Source organism: Schistocerca cancellata, chromosome 5 (genome assembly GCF_023864275.1).
Source record: "Schistocerca cancellata isolate TAMUIC-IGC-003103 chromosome 5, iqSchCanc2.1, whole genome shotgun sequence".
Lineage (NCBI taxonomy): Eukaryota > Metazoa > Arthropoda > Insecta > Orthoptera > Acrididae > Schistocerca > Schistocerca cancellata.
In genome coordinates, this window is record NC_064630.1 from 550,972,900 (window position 1) to 550,989,291 (window position 16,392).

Below are 16,392 nucleotides of genomic sequence, written 5' to 3' on the forward strand. Positions count from 1 at the left end.
GTTTGTAAATTATCTCCTCAAAAAAATCTGTCACATCATCAGAAGGAGTAGTTATTGTGGCTCCCCCGAATTGTTTCGTTGTATCTACCGCAGTTTTATCTGAGAATTTCATCTGTAAACTGCGTGGTCAGTCCAAACATTTATAATGAACAGAGTAGGAGATGTACAAAACCTACTCTCACACTTTTATTTATTTGTATCGGATCAGTATACACTGATGAGCCAAAACATTATTACCACTTACTTAATAGCGTGTTGGTCCACCTCTGGAACGCAGTTCTGCGGTGATTCTGGGTACCATGGGGTCGAAAAGTACTTGATAGGTTTCCAGAGATTTGTGGCACCAGATGCCTACTCACAGGTAACACACTTCCCGTAATTTGAGGGCAGTTGTTTTGTGGCGACCAAGACATCAACATGGGCTCACTGTCCTGCTTCTCAAACCACTGCAGCACGATTCTGGCCTTGAGACAGAGACGGTTATCCTACTGGAAGCTGACACCGCTGTTGGAGAAGGCATCAAGTATAAGGAGTTGTAGGAGGTCCCTAACAATGTTCACCCAGTCTGCAGCTGTAACGTTGTCAACGTTGTCTTCTATTACTACCGCAGGTCCCAGAGCAGCTCAGGTGAATGTGTTCCCCCCCCCCCTCTCCCCCCCCCGCTCCATAACATAATACTGCCCCACAGGCCTGCGTCCATGGCGCACTGCATAATTTGCAGCAGCTGTTCGCCTGGATGACGGCGTATCTGGGCAAGACCTTCCACCTGGTTTACCAATAAACAGGATTCATGTCACCAGGTGACACGATTCCATTGATCTGCGGTCATATCTCGTTGAGTCGCAAGTATCTAAATAACTAATCACAACAAAGGGCCCAAGTTTCTACTGTACACTCTTAAAACGTTCTTCTATAAACAGCATTTTCTCGTCTTCGAAAATATGTAGTCATTATCAAGACACACTCGATTTTTGGGTACGAAAAGTACCATTTGTATAGATGGCCACTTCTGTAATTTTTATTCATGATAAATGGTCGAAATTTTGACATATGTCCGTAAGAGAATGTATTCGGGCAAACTAGCTTAAAATCATTTCTTTTGGACAACTGCTTCTACTTCATGGACGAGTTCCTGTTTCAGAAATGGTAAAAAAAATTGTACCTCTTAATGTAGTTGCATGTGTAGAACTAAAAATTTCAGTAATATTAATATTAGCACTATTCATGTGTGTGTGTGTGTGTATGTTTTGTAATCTGACTTGTTCCACATCATATCGATAAGATAATCGGGAAAATGATCTACGGAACATGACATAACTAAAACTTTAAACTTTCTCGATATCGTTAAACGTTACCGAGATCCAGAGTTTCAAAAAATGGCTCTGAGCACTATGGGATTGACTTCTTAGGTCATCAGTCCCCTAGAACTTAGAACTACTTAAACCTAACTAACCTAAGGACGTCAAACACATCCATCCCCGAGGCAGGATTCGAACCTGCGACCGTAGTGTCGCGCGGCTCCAGACTGTAGCGCCTAGAACCGCTCGGCCACTCCAGCCGGCAGAGTTTCAAAGTTACCCTACTTATGCACATGAAACATGCACGTAATATCCAGTCAGAGGCGTAAATGTAGTTTGAACTGACTTAATGAGTAGACGGTAAGGGTTCTAGTCTCATTGCGTGAGATCACCAAACTAAGATTTTAGTCAGCATTTTTTTTCAGTAATAAAACGCACTGTCTCCGTACAATGGGCACTGCAGGCCTATACAGTATGACCAGAGTGGTACTGCAGTGACAAAAAAGAGCAAAAATAGATGTTAACATCCCTGAAAAGAACTTAAAGTGACTGTTAAAAATTATGTAAAACTGGAAAGACTGCAAAAACAGTAAAATATTTCTGATAACATTTTTAGTCCTTTAAGATACAAATCAGAATCCGGGCGTTTTCGATGAATTGCGATCGATGAGCAAAGTAGCCAGAAAAAAATCTAAAGCAAACTATTTTGTGTTAATCTTATACAATACTAACTTCTTTTGTTGACTGTATGCGCCAAAGTATACAAATGTGTCGAACCATATTAAAAGCTATCAAAGCTTCACAGAGCTATAGAATTCGTTTTCTATAAGCGGCATACCCTGCAGAAGAGAACCAGCGGAAAAACGCTCCTATCTGAGCCAAATAAGGTGAATGTATTCCTCTTTAAAAGACTCTGCCAGGAAATTGGGGAACCAGCTGTCTCAATTCTTTCCGCCTTCCTCACGAAAAAGTTTGGTATGCAAACGTATTCGCACTTTTTTGGGCTGAAAGACAGTAACAGAGACAATCGAGGTGAAAGAGAGAGGAGGCAGTGGCAGTGGGATATTCTGTAAATCAATAGTAGGAAAAGGAGACAGTGGGACACACACACACACACACACACACACACACACACACACACACACACACACACACACACACACAAATTGAACTACAGAGAGAGACTGGGTAAAAGGATTTAGTACGTTCTGTTTTAAAAGAGCGCGATTACGTTCTCATGCCAAAACTTTTTGGTGCAGAAGGCGGAATGAGGTCTGAGGCAGCTGGATCCCCATTTCTCTGTCAGTTTTCTAAAGAGGAACATATTTGCCTTTTTTGCGCTCCGTCTGGAGCATTTTTCCGCTGATCGTTTTACAGTCAAAACAAATGGTGGCAACAGATTACTGAACAACTCAATTTTAGCTTGTAAAATGATACTGTCAGGATGGCGATTCTTTGAATTTAAATTTAATGATTGATACCGTTAATGGTTGCCTCCATCAGTTCGAAGTATCGAATGCTATACAGTTACTGTTCTGATAAAAAATTGTCAGAGTGAACACGGGATCCGGATTAATGAGGACCGGATAAAAGACGTTCCACCGCACATTGTTAATACACTGAAGAGCCAAAGAAAAACTAGTACACCTGCTTAATATCGTGTAGGGCCCCCGCAAGCACGCAGAAGCGCCACAACACGACGTGGCATGGATTCGACTAATCTCTGAAGTAGTGCTGGAGGGAACTGACACAATGAATCCTGCAGGACTGTCCATAAATCCGTAAGAGTAGCCTACGTGGAGGTGGGATCTCTTTTGAACAGCACATTGCAAGGCATCCCACATATGTTCAATAATTTTCATGTCTGGGGAGTTTCGTGACTAACGGAAGTGTTTAAGCTCAGAAGAGTGTTCCTGGAGCCACTCTCTGGCAGTTCTGGACGTGTGGGATGTCGCATTGCCTTGCTGGAAGTCCGTTGGAATGCACAATGGACATGAAAGGATTCAGGTGACCAGGCAGGATGCTTACGTACGTGTCAGTCAGAGTCGTATCTAGACCTATCAGGGGTCCCATATCACTTAAACTGCACACGCTTCACACCATTACAGAGCCTCCACCAGCTTGAACAGTCCCGTCCTGACATGCAGGGTCAATGGATTCATGAGATTGTCTCAATACCCGTACCCGTCCATCCACTCGATACAATTTGAAACGAGACTCCTCCGACCTGGCAATGTGTTTCAGTCATCAACAGTCCAATGTCGGTGTTTACGGGCCCAGGCGAGGCATAAAGCTTCGTGCCGTGCTGTCATCAAGGGTACACGAATGGGCCTTCGTCTCCGAAAGCCCGTATCGATGTTGTTTCGTTGAATGGCGCGCACGCTGACACTTACTGATGAGTTGATAGTCCATCATTGAAATCTGCAGCAATTTGCTGATGAGTTGCACTCGTGTCACGTTGAACGATTCTCTTCAGTCGTCAGTTGTCGCGTTCTTGCAGGATCTTTTTCCGGCCGCAGCGATGTTAGAGATCTGATGTTTTGTCGGATTCCTGTTATTCGCGGTACCCACTGGTGAAATGGTCGTACCGGAAAATCCCCACTTCACCACTACCTCGGAAATACTGTGTGCCATTGCTCGTGCGCCAATAGTAACACCACGTTCAATCTCACTTAAATCTTGATAACCTTCCATCGTAGCAGCAGTAACCGATCTAACGACAGCACCAGACACTTGTCTTATATAGACGTAGCCGACTACAACCGTATTCTGTATGTTTACACAGCTCTGTATTTGAATACGCTTGCCTGTACCAGTTTCTTCGGCGCTTCAGTGTATTTAGTTGGATGGCCGTACTTTAAAATGAACAACATGCCCCAAACTATTCCTCGAACAGCTGTGATGCATTAGTGATCCACTCCCTGTCGGTGTATGTATATTTTATTTTTTATTCATTTTTAATGAGACAATATCAAGGTGGTTTCTTTCTCATACGTTTCCGACCTTAACACTGATATGACACTCTAATGTAGCTTTCATTATGTCCTCCGTATTTGCCTGTCCAGATGTTTACAAATGCCCACTAAAACGTTGACACTCTCAAACCTCAGCGCTTCAGCAGCAGTGAAGGCAAAGTGGAACAAGCGGATGAATTAAAGTTCGTCGGATACGTGCAGCTGCAAGGACTTCGTGATGGACACAGAATGGAGGCTCGTGTGGGTTTCAGACCAGTCGAATCCTAAACCGTCTCGTGTTACAGCTCGACTCCCTGAGGCTCGGCTTTCACTTTCTCGTTCGGTAAACGTGAGAAACGCCGCACTCACTGCAAACACATAGCGCAGCACACAATACACAATGGCGGCGCGAAGGTTTTCTTGCGGCAGCCAAGGCTGCGCCGGCCGGAATCTGAGCTGTGACCCTTTTGTATCTTGCACTCTCACCAGCTGAGCAAAATACGACGGTCGTACTGAAAGTCATGGTCACCTCTTACGAATATTCCTAGTTTCTTAGAAAATTCCCGTACATGTATACATCTTAATTTTATGTAGGCCTTGTCAAATCTGAGTTGAAACTCCAGCTTTCGATGATGATCTTCGTCACGAGAACAATGTCGGCCAGGAGGAAAGTCTGTCTCTTTTATAGGGGCTTTCAAGCTTGTCATTGGTCGTGTGACGTATTCTTCTGTTGGAAAAGTAAACTCACCTGTCAGGCAGCATTCTCACGTCGAAAAGCAAGAAATTGACAATGAGGTAGTAAGAACCCCGCCCCAAAGGGCCGCGAGTGACTTGCATAAGGGAAAAACACCACGGTGGTTGAGGGCCTTTTTTGCCTCATTGATGATTTCCCGCATACGAATCCCGCCCTCCAGTTGATGTCACTCCGCCAATAACTAGCACGCTACTAGCTGCCAAAAAGGAAGTCTTTACACCTCGCCACGGTGAGCGAGGAATGCAAACAATGCTTCATAGGTTCCCGGGATTTACGCCGGATCATATTGTAGAAACCGCACAATATTTCAGCGAGACAACTGCCCGCCATCTTCAGGTGCTACTGTCGCGTCGCTGAGAAGCGCGCCAATTTATATGCTGGCTTTCTAGAACAGCGCAGGCGCCAGCGGGGCATAACGTCATCGAAGACCAATCGTATACAGCGTCGAATACCAGAGTCCTCTGCTGAAGAAACGGGTCGCGGTCTGCGGAAGCGCGCCGCGGCGCGGGAAAATGCGGCCGGGAGCGACGGACCCCGTTCGCGCGCGCGATTTAAGCATCTGCGCTAAGGCTTCCCATCTGCGTTGACTCGGCGCGGTTGCTAATCTGTGGCTGACGATTCCTTAGTGCCGCCAAGGCTGGTTCCCAGGCTTTGCTCAGGTGAAACCCCGTGTCTCTGTTTAATAGGTCACTGCTTATACGTATTTCGACCGCCTCTTTGATGATGGAGTCCCAGTATGTGGAAGCATGCGAGAGGATCTTAGTTTCTTCATAATTCATGCCGTGTCCCGTGTCAAGGCAATGTTCAGCAACCGCAGACTTCTCTGGCTGACCCAACCTCGTGTGACGTTTATGTTCGTCGCATCTGTCTTTGACCGTACGACACGTCTGGCCAATATAAGATTTCCCACACTGGCACGGGATTTTGTATATTCCTGGTCTCCTCAGGCCGAGGTTGTCTTTAACAGAGCCCAGCATCGATTTCACTTTTGCTGGAGGCCGGAAAACACATTTAATCCGCTGTTTCTTGAAAATTCTGCCCACCTTAAAAGACACGCCACCGACATACGGTAGAAAAACCAACCCCGTGGTGTTGTCTGCTTCTTCAGGTTGTTCTTGAGGTTTGGCGCGTGCTGGTCGAAACGCGTTCCGGATCTGCTTCTCGGAGTACCCATTCTGGGCAAATACAGAGCGGAGATGGTTGAGCTCTGCCGATAAGCTGTCCTGATCTGAGATGGCTCTAGCCCTATGCACTAGCGTCCGTAATACACCGCTGCGCTGTGAGGGATGATGACAGCTCGTAGCTCGTAATTACAAGTCTGTGTGCGTAGGCTTCCGGAACACACTGTGACCCAAGGAGCCGTCTCCTTTTCTACGCACCAAAACATCCAGAAATGGGAGCTCACCATCTTTTTCTACCTCCATGGTAAAACAGATATTTGGATGGAGGGAGTTCAGATGTTCCAGGAACGAAGGAAGCGTTGCTGTCCCATGCGGCCATACCACAAACGTATCATCTACATATCTCCAAAAACATTTGGGTTTCCGAACCGCCATCTGAAGTGCTTTGTCCTCGAAATCTTCCATAAAAAGATTTGCTACTATGGGAGACAAAGGGCTACCCATAGCAACACCGTCAGTCTGCTCGAAATACTGGTTGTTAAATAAAAAGTAAGTCGAGGTAAGCACATGTTTGAAAAGGTGTAAGACATCCCCTTCGAGCTTGGCTCCTATAAGTTGTAATGAGTCCATCAGAGGCACCCGTGTGAACAAGGAAACCACATCGAAACTCACTAGTAAGTCTGTGGATTCAAGACGCAGGTTCTTCATTCGCCGTATAAAATCTTCTGAGTTTCGAATATGGTGTTCACATTTCCCCATTCCCCATATTCAGGACAGCTTATCGGCAGAGCTCAACCATCTCCGCTCTGTATTTGCCCAGAATGGGTACTCCGAGAAGCAGATCCGGAACGCGTTTCGACCAGCACGCTCCAAACCTCAAGAACAACCTGAAGAAGCAGACAACACCACGGGGTTGGTTTTTCTACCGTATGTCGGTGGCGTGTCTTTTAAGGTGGGCAGAATTTTCAAGAAACAGCGGATTAAATGTGTTTTCCGGCCTCCAGCAAAAGTGAAATCGATGCTGGGCTCTGTTAAAGACAACCTCGGCCTGAGGAGACCAGGAATATACAAAATCCCGTGCCAGTGTGGGAAATCTTATATTGGCCAGACGTGTCGTACGGTCAAAGACAGATGCGACGAACATAAACGTCACACGAGGTTGGGTCAGCCAGAGAAGTCTGCGGTTGCTGAACATTGCCTTGACACGGGACACGGCATGAATTATGAAGAAACTAAGATCCTCTCGCATGCTTCCACATACTGGGACTCCATCATCAAAGAGGCGGTCGAAATACGTATAAGCAGTGACCTATTAAACAGAGACACGGGGTTTCACCTGAGCAAAGCCTGGGAACCAGCCTTGGCGGCACTAAGGAATCGTCAGCCACAGATTAGCAACCGCGCCGAGTCAACGCAGATGGGAAACCTTAGCGCAGATGCTTAAATCGCGCGCGCGAACGGGGTCCGTCGCTCCCGGCCGCATTTTCCCGCGCCGCGGCGCGCTTCCGCAGACCGCGACCCGTTTCTTCAGCAGAGGACTCTGGTATTCGACGCTGTATACGATTGGTCTTCGATGACGTTATGCCCCGCTGGCGCCTGCGCTGTTCTAGAAAGCCAGCATATAAATTGGCGCGCTTCTCAGCGACGCGACAGTAGCACCTGAAGATGGCGGGCAGTTGTCTCGCTGAAATATTGTGCGGTTTCTACAACATGATCCGGCGTAAATCCCGGGAACCTATCAAGCAGATGCAGCGCCGGGAAAGCCTCAAACAGCACAATGCAAACAATATCAGGAAGCCACCTCTGCGGTACGACTACAATATTTTGGAAACATTACCTCTCTTCCTCTGTCCGTTACCGCTACCTATCCAATGACGGTTGCCAACTAACGAGAGGAGAACATACAAGTAGTAACTTCACTTCTTCTTCTTCTTCTTCTTCTTCTTCTTCTTCTTCAGAACAAGTCCGGGAAAACTCGCTTCTACGAGGGTAAATCAGTAAATCAAAAATTTTCCACAATGTAGTTATATCGTTTATTTCAGTACAAATAGGACATGTACGTTTACATAATTTATCAATATAGACTCCTTACTTTTAACGCACCTGGTCTATCGATGCAAAAGTTTCTTGATGCCCTCAGGAAAGAAGGGTTTCGGCTGAGCAGCGAGTCATGCATGCACTGCTTCCTTCACTGCTTGGCCCGAAGTGAATCGACGGCCCCCTAACCAAACAAGTGTTGGTTGGAAGAGGGCAAGATCAGGACTATACGGAGGACGAGCCATTACTTCAAACTTGAGTTTCCGAAGCTTTTCACTAGTATTGGCAGCGATATTCAGATGAACATTGTCGCGCACCACCAACTTTCGACAGTAGCCCTATGCGTTTGCTTCGAACTGCAGATTTTAACCAGTCGGAAAGCTTCCCACTATAACGTACAATGTTTGTTGCTGTGGCGCTCTCCTAATAACGTCCCAAAACTGGGATTTGTGTGCCCCAAAAAAACGGTAGGCTTCAGTTTTCCTGCGGGTGGTTGGGTTTTGAATGTCATACTGGGCGATTGTGGATGTTTCCATTCCACATCCTTCCGTTTACACTCCGGCTGGTAATGGTGGATCCATGTTTCGACATCAGTGAAGTCACGGGCATTCCATAGCGTTCAAAATGGTTTTGGCAGATGGCCAAGAGCGTTTGTTTATGCAACGCTGTGAGTTGTTTCGGGACCCATCTAGCACAGACTTTATGAAAAAATGGTTCAAAGGGCTCTGAGCGCTATGGGACTTAACATCTATGGTCATCAGTCCCCTAGAACTTAGAACTACTTAAACCTAACTAACCTAAGGACATCACACAACACCCAGTCATCACGAGGCAGAGAAAATCCCTGACCCCGCCGGGAATCGAACCTGGGAACCCGGGCGCGGGAAGCGAGAACGCTACCGCACGACCACGAGCTGCGAACAGTCTTTATGAAACCCAAGTCTATTGTGGATGATTTCGTGGGCATAAGCACGACTAATTTGCCGACGATGTGCCCCTTCATCAATAGTCATTCGTCTGTCTACCTGAACCATGTAACGTGCACGCATCTTTTGTGAGTGGTAGCCGCTAGAGGTATTAAAAATATTTTCATTAGGTTTTCATAAAATTATGACAAAGTATTGGGAAGGTTATTATTATTATTATTATTATTATTATTATTATTATTATTATTATTATTATATGTTTTAACTTTCTATAACTCTGCTTTATAAATTTTACAAATTAAAGTTACTGTAAATCGGTAGGCAGTGAGAAAATTTTACTACTAACCCAGATACCAAAATTTGCAGTATTTAAGAAAGGTTGACTACTACTGGCCTATATGCTTCCCTGATCCCTGTTTTCTTGTCTTCGCGGTTCTTGCGCGAGGTGAGCATTGGTGGCAGAAGAATCGTTCCGCAGTCTATCGAACATTCTGACTACTAGAAACTTGCTTAAAACTGTTTCGCGGGATGGACGTGGTCTTCCTTCCTGATATTCCCATTTGAGTTCACAGAGCATTTCTGCAACACTCACGTGTTGACCAAATTTACCAGGAACAAACCTAGCAGCACCCCTGAACTGCTGTGATGCCTCCCTTTAATCTGACCTGATGGGGATCCCAAACGCTCAAGCAGTATCCCTGAATAGATCACTAAAATGTTCCGTATGCGATCTCCTTTACATATTAAATACACTTTTCTAAAACTCTCCCAATGAACCGAAGTCGACCACTCGGCTTCCCCAGAAAAGATCTTAAGTATTCGCTCCGTTTCATATCGCTTTGCAGAGTTACGCTTAGGTACTTAATCGACGTGACGGGGTCAAGCATCTCCCCAGTAATACTGAATTCGAAACCTGTATGACGGGTTTTCCTACTCATCTGTATTAACTTATATTTTTCCACGTTTGGAATAAGCTGCCATACATCACACCAAATACAGATGCTGTCTAAACCACCCTGTGTCCTTCTAAAGTCTGTCAACAACAACAGCGTCATCAGTCTCAGATTGCTGCTCATCCTATCCGTATCCTTCAGATCGTTTATATGTATAGAGAACAAAAGCAGGCAAATCACACTTTCCTGGGGCACTTCTAATGATGCCTTATGCCTCTGACAGTTTCAGCAGAAGTACCCCCGGAAAGTGCGATTTTCCCGCGCTTGTTTAAAGAAACAAGCCATGGTCTCCCATTGAATCCCTCGATATGAAGTATAGAAGACACTGATCATAGAATGAAGGCTTTCACGGCAGGTGTTATCACTTAACACTTCCGGGCTGAGATGCCGTGGTCCATACATAAAACTCTCCCCTGACGTTTCGCCTTCGACTGCAGAAGGCATACTCAGAGGACAATCGGCGAACTGAAGTATAGAAGACACTGTTCCACCCGAGTACCTCTGCTCACACGATGTAGGGCTCATTATGGCCGCGGAACACCGACATTAGTTGATCACAGAATGGAGAAAGGTCACTTAGATACAAGACGGCGATACACGCTGGTTCACGCCAATAATAGGACACAACCACCAAGCCCATACCAGCGTCAAAATGCTTCTATCGGAGCACAAAAAATGCGAATATCTTCCCATTTATTTACAAAGACTCTGACTGAAAAGTGGAATACCAGCTGCCTCATACTCCCTTCTTCAAAAACCTTTAAAAATTTTCCCAAAGATTTTGGCATGCGAACATTTTCGCGCTTTTTTTCTTTACAAAAGAAAAAAAAAACCATGCCGCTCACCTCAGACTCCAACAAGCTCCCCTAACGGCAACTCACTCACACTAATTAGTCCATCGCTGTAAATCGCTCGTGCCCCTCATCTCCCAGTTACCCTTTCTCACTCACTCATTCAACCCAATTCATTGTCACTGTGTCAATGCCACGGTCCCCTTAGTTCTGTCCTATTACAGTAACTGTCACTGTCTCCCTCTTGCTATCTCTCTTACTGCTGATATCTCATTCCTTTCTTTCTACTGCTGCTGTCTCTTCTCACTTTCGTTATCTCTCTCTTCCTCGTTTTCATTGTTATATGCTCTCTCTCATTATCACTGGCTCTCACCCACTTCCACTTTCTCTTTATTCCTCTTCCCCTGGCACTGTCTCCTTCGCCCTTTTCCTAGAACTGTTCCTTCATTGACAACTATGTTCCACTGCCGCTTTGTGCTTACCTTTCTCTCACACTACCATTGTTTCCTTCCCTCTTTCTACAACACAGCAACTGTCTATTACATTCCAGTATTTATTACCTTTCCGTCTCTTTGCCACTGTCTTCTCTCTCAGCATAAAAAAGTGCGAATACAATCGCACGCCAATATTTTGGGGCAAATTTTTAAGGGTGCAGAGGAAGGTAGAACGAGGCAGCTGATATCCCACTTTTCAGTCAGAATCTTTTAAATAAACACGAAGGTATTCGCATTTTTTGTGCTCCAATATGAGCATATTTCCGCTGCTTCCCTTCTGCGACAGGGCATGTAACTCATATGAAAAGATATGTATTGGTCAGGAAAATTTACTTATGTGAAATTAAAATAACGCAAAACTAATTTTAGTCCTCAGACTGGATTTTACGTGCAAAAATTTTTGCGTGTGCTTGAGTACACCAACGTAGAGTTCTTCGTTGATAATTGACACACTTTACAGCATATTTCTCCGTGCTGCCTCACTTTACAAACTACCGTTTCGCCTCATACCGCATTTTACGTGTACAACTAGGATAACTTTGATCTTCTGTATCACGGAAACAGCTAAAGCTAAGAAGGAATTTTTCAAATTTCTTCCAGATCTGGATCTTAGGAATACATGGCAAAAATTACAGCCATAAGCTGTGCAAATCGGTCTTGAAACCGTCGATTGGGATTTAGTCCGTTGGTTACAGCGAAAATATAGTAAAAATATCCTTTTTTTGATGGGTTTTCCGAGGAACTGCCGATGAACCAATGGTACATCCATAAATCCATCAAATCCACCGTAGACCGTACAAAATGCGAAAAGAATCAACCGATCTGCTTCAGTTTTCTAAGCAGGAGGAAGTGTGTAATACTTAAACTTTGACCCTGTACGCTAGGACAGTAACACTAAGACGGTGTTTCTGTTGGGTATGAAAATGGTCCCTAGCTCAAGGGCTATCCAACACACTTGATCCTACCTTTTTATCATCAATAGAACCCGAGGTACGAGCACCGGAAAATTCTGTCTTTATTCGCGGCGTTTTGGCACATATTAGGTACCCATGCTGTCGCATGCATACCGATTAGCGATGCATACCGCATGGCGACAAGGCATCGCTCTAACTCCATATACATACTCAGCAGCTCGTAGTGAAATGCGTGCCAGAGGATACTTAACATTGTTCCACACGCGGGCTGCTTCTTGTCCCAGTGGGGTATGGAGGACAGCAAGAATGACTGCTTAGACGGCTCCGTGCACGCTGTAATTATTGTGCGATTAAAATAACATGCGCTGGCAACTGCGCTCCCCTCCATTTGTCCCACCCAGAACTGTCTAAACTCGCAAAGTGTTTTAATCGCACAGCCATTAAATCTTGTCTTCGTGATCCCTGCTGGAGGGATAGGTAGTGGCCAAAAGCATGTTACTAGTTTCTTCACTTAATACTATTTCTTGAAGGTTTAAGTACATTATCGCCAGATAATTGGCATTTCTGTTCAACCATTTGGCAATTCAAGTTTTTCAAATTTCCGTGGCGCTCATCTTCTAGTCAAATCTGTGAATATTTGCGCCACCAGGCTTTGTGTATGTTCAATAGTTAGTCTTACCTGGTATGATTCCCACATATTTAAGCAATGTTCTAAGATGATCCGAAATAAGTGATTTATAAAAAGGCTGTTCGGTTGACTGACTGCATTTTCGCAGTATCCTGCTACTGAACGGAAGTCAGTCACCTGTCTTACCCGTGACTGAGCTTATACGATGATTCAATTTCACTTGAACCATCGTCTCCAGCTTCCTCGTTACAGAGTAATTATGTAATTATGATTTATTCGGTTTGTTACCACAATCACTCTTATTTCTGTGAAAATACCTCCGCAACACTGAAGAAGCCTGTAATATGCATTAACTAAAACGTACAACGCACGAAACGGAGTAACCAAGAACCCTCAGACGCAGAAGTATTGTCATGCGGCTGCAGTCGGCGCAGCTCTTCCACTGCATTCAGCGAACCCATACACGAGTTGCATATCGAGCAACTGCTAATCAGTAAACCTACCCACAGTTCAGCCGTGTATCACTGTCAACACATAACTAACATTGCTGGACAACCCTCGACACAACCGGGCAACACTGAATGCAAACGTGAGGGCTAAGAGGTGAGAATGGCGTGTTATGCTCTCAACGGCAGCTACCACCGTGAGCGAATGGAAACAAGAGACACAGCGCATGGCGTCGACTTTTGCGCTGTGCAGTATAGATACAAAGCCAACTGACCCAAGATGACAAACGAAATGCAATAATTCCTTAACGAGCAGCCGAAGACCGTGGGCCTCTTATGCCAAAATAACAATCTCTGAAAGTTTGTCAATAGAGTTCTGGTTCACCCTGCATCTTGTATATAAATATGATCGGTCTTTTTCTGCGGGTTCTTGCCGGAAAAATTTATTATTTGCACCCAGATGGAACTGAAATTTGGGCGACGACGTAAGGTAAACTGCATAATTTTCTGTAAAGTTTGGAAGGTAGGAGACGAGGTACTGCCAGAAGTAAAGCTGTGAGTACCGGTCGTGAGTCGTGCTTCGGTAGCTCAGTTGGTAGAGCACTTGCCCGCGAAAGGCAAAGGTCCCGAGTTCGAGTCTCGGTCGGGCACACAGTTTTAATCTGCCAGGAAGTTTCATATCAGCGCACACTCCGCTGCAGAGTGAAAATCTCATTCTGGAAACATCCCCCAGGCTGTGGCTAAGCCATGTCTCCGCAATATCCTTTCTTTCAGGAGTGCTAGTTCTGCAAGGTTCGCAGGAGAGCTTCTGTAAAGTTTGGAAGGTAGGAGACGAGGTACTGGCAGAAGTAAAGCTGTGAGTACCGGTCGTGAGTCGTGCTTCGGTAGCTCAGTTGGTAGAGCACTTGCCCGCGAAAGGCAAAGGTCTCGAGTTCGAGTCTCGGTCGGGCACACAGTTTTAATCTGCCAGGAAGTTTCATATCAGCGCACACTCCGCTGCAGAGTGAAAATCTCATGCTGCATAATTTTTGTTTTTCGTTGCTGTCGCTTCGTCCAGCGATTTAATTTTTACTTATCGCCTGAGATTTTGTCCAGCTTCAGAAATTGGAGACGGCCGCGGTGGCCGTGCGGTTCTAAGCTCTCAGTCCGGAACCGCGTGACTACTACGGTCGCAGGTTCGAATCCTGCCTCGGGCATGGATGTGTATGATGTCCTTAGGTTAGTTAGGTTTACGTAGTTCTGAGTTCTAGTGGACTGATGACCACAGATGTTAAGTCCCGTAGTGCTCAGAGCCATTTGATCTTTCAGAAATTGGATAATATTTTATAGTCTGTGGTATTTTCGCCACTGGTATATCAAATTAGAATGCTTCTAATACCTTCAGCTGCTAACGGGCGTTCATATATATCAACGGGGACAGGTGAAATTGTGTACCCCGACCGGGACTCGAACCCTGGATCTCCTGCTTACGTAGCAGGCGCTCTATCCATCTGAGCCATCGAGGGCACAGAGGATAGCGCGACCACAGGGACTGTCTCGCGCACACCTCCCGCGAGACCCACATTCTCACCTTGTATGTCCCCACACTACATTTGTAGTGTCCCACTCCAACACACTCATTGCTCGTGGAAGACATTCTTACAAAGTCCCGTAAGAGTTCGGGTAATATGTGTGCATCCACACTGAAGGAGGTCATGGCCGGTGTTGCCAGAACTTATACTTACATGGATATGGTATCTGTTCGTTCGGACATGTCCGAAAGAACAGACACCATATCCATATAAGTACTGGTATATCAGTTTTCTTTTTTAATAACATAGGTAAAGTTTTAAACTTCGTCAGTATTTTAAACGAAAGATATTTCCTTAATGTTCTGACGACTAGTTCCAACAAGTAGTCCCTGGTTTCGTGTATCTCGTAACTTCAAAAAAAAAAAATGGTTCAAATGGCTCTGAGCACTATGGGTCTCAACATGTTAGGTCGTAAGTCCCCTAGAACTTAGAACTACTTAAACCTAGCTAACCTAAGGACATCACACACACCCATGCCCGAGGCAGGATTCGAACCTGCGACCGTAGCAGTCCCGCGGTTCCGGACTGCAGCGCCAGAACCGCACGGCCACCGCAGCCGGCTCGTAACTTCATACAAATTTCTTTTCTTCACTTTTTTTTACGTTTTTCTTCTTCTCACAAACAAGTTGCGAATTTAGCACAGTAAATTCTTCTTGCAATATAACCTTTCCTCACTTCACATGCAAAATATTTATTTCTACATAGTTGCAATAATAAAAATTTGCAATTGCAACCACTTTCTTTCGTTAGTTATGCTGAGTCACATAACAACATACTATCAGAAACAGATACAGAAGGCAACTGACAATTATAAAATTTAAAATCGTTCATCTTTCTTTGTTTTACAGTTAAAATAATATCGCTGGCAGGGAATGAGAACAAACAGGCGCTATATTTTTGCGGTTGCTGGCCGTCTGTTAAACGTGACGCTCTGAACGACGTGTTGGTTCAACGTGAAACTAAAAACACACATTCTGTAGCCGTTTCAGAAAACCATATGTGTAAAAACCCTTGAATTATATTTTAAAAGAAATATCTACCTCACATCGCTAAGGCGGCACTCACAACAGTGTGATCGAAAATTGTCACACTATAGTCTACAGATTCTTACACGAAGATATGTGTGTGTGACTCAGTGATGTTGTAGTCATAGATTGCTATTTTTGAGCATTTTGCGAAGAACATGTTTTACATTTCTGAACATTTAAAGCAAATTGCTTGTCTTTGCACCACTTTGAAATCTTGCAAAGATCTGACGATGTTCGAGCAGCTGTTTTTCAGACATTACTTCATTATAAATAAATGCATCATTTTCATAATGTCTTAGGTCACTATTAAAGTTATGTCTAGTCATTAATGTAGAACAATAGCAAGAATCGAAAATATTTTTGTGTGACGGATATTTACATGGAATGAAATGATGGACATGTGCCCGTATCGTGAGCACCAGTTTCCTCCTATCGGACGAAACAGTATGATATATGCACTCCTTGCTCCCGTAAGTG

General features: G+C 44.8%; 1 protein-coding gene and 1 non-coding gene across 4 annotated transcripts in view; one reads left to right on the forward strand and one right to left on the reverse strand.

The window, feature by feature from the left end:
• LOC126187502 (myosin-IIIb-like) overlaps positions 1–16,392 on the forward strand; it is a 267,897-nt gene that overhangs the window by 101,196 nt on the left and 150,309 nt on the right. The window lies entirely within an intron of this gene.
• On the reverse strand, positions 14,748–14,822 carry Trnat-cgu (transfer RNA threonine (anticodon CGU)). The gene has a single exon. It is a non-coding gene; the product is annotated as a tRNA-Thr (tRNA).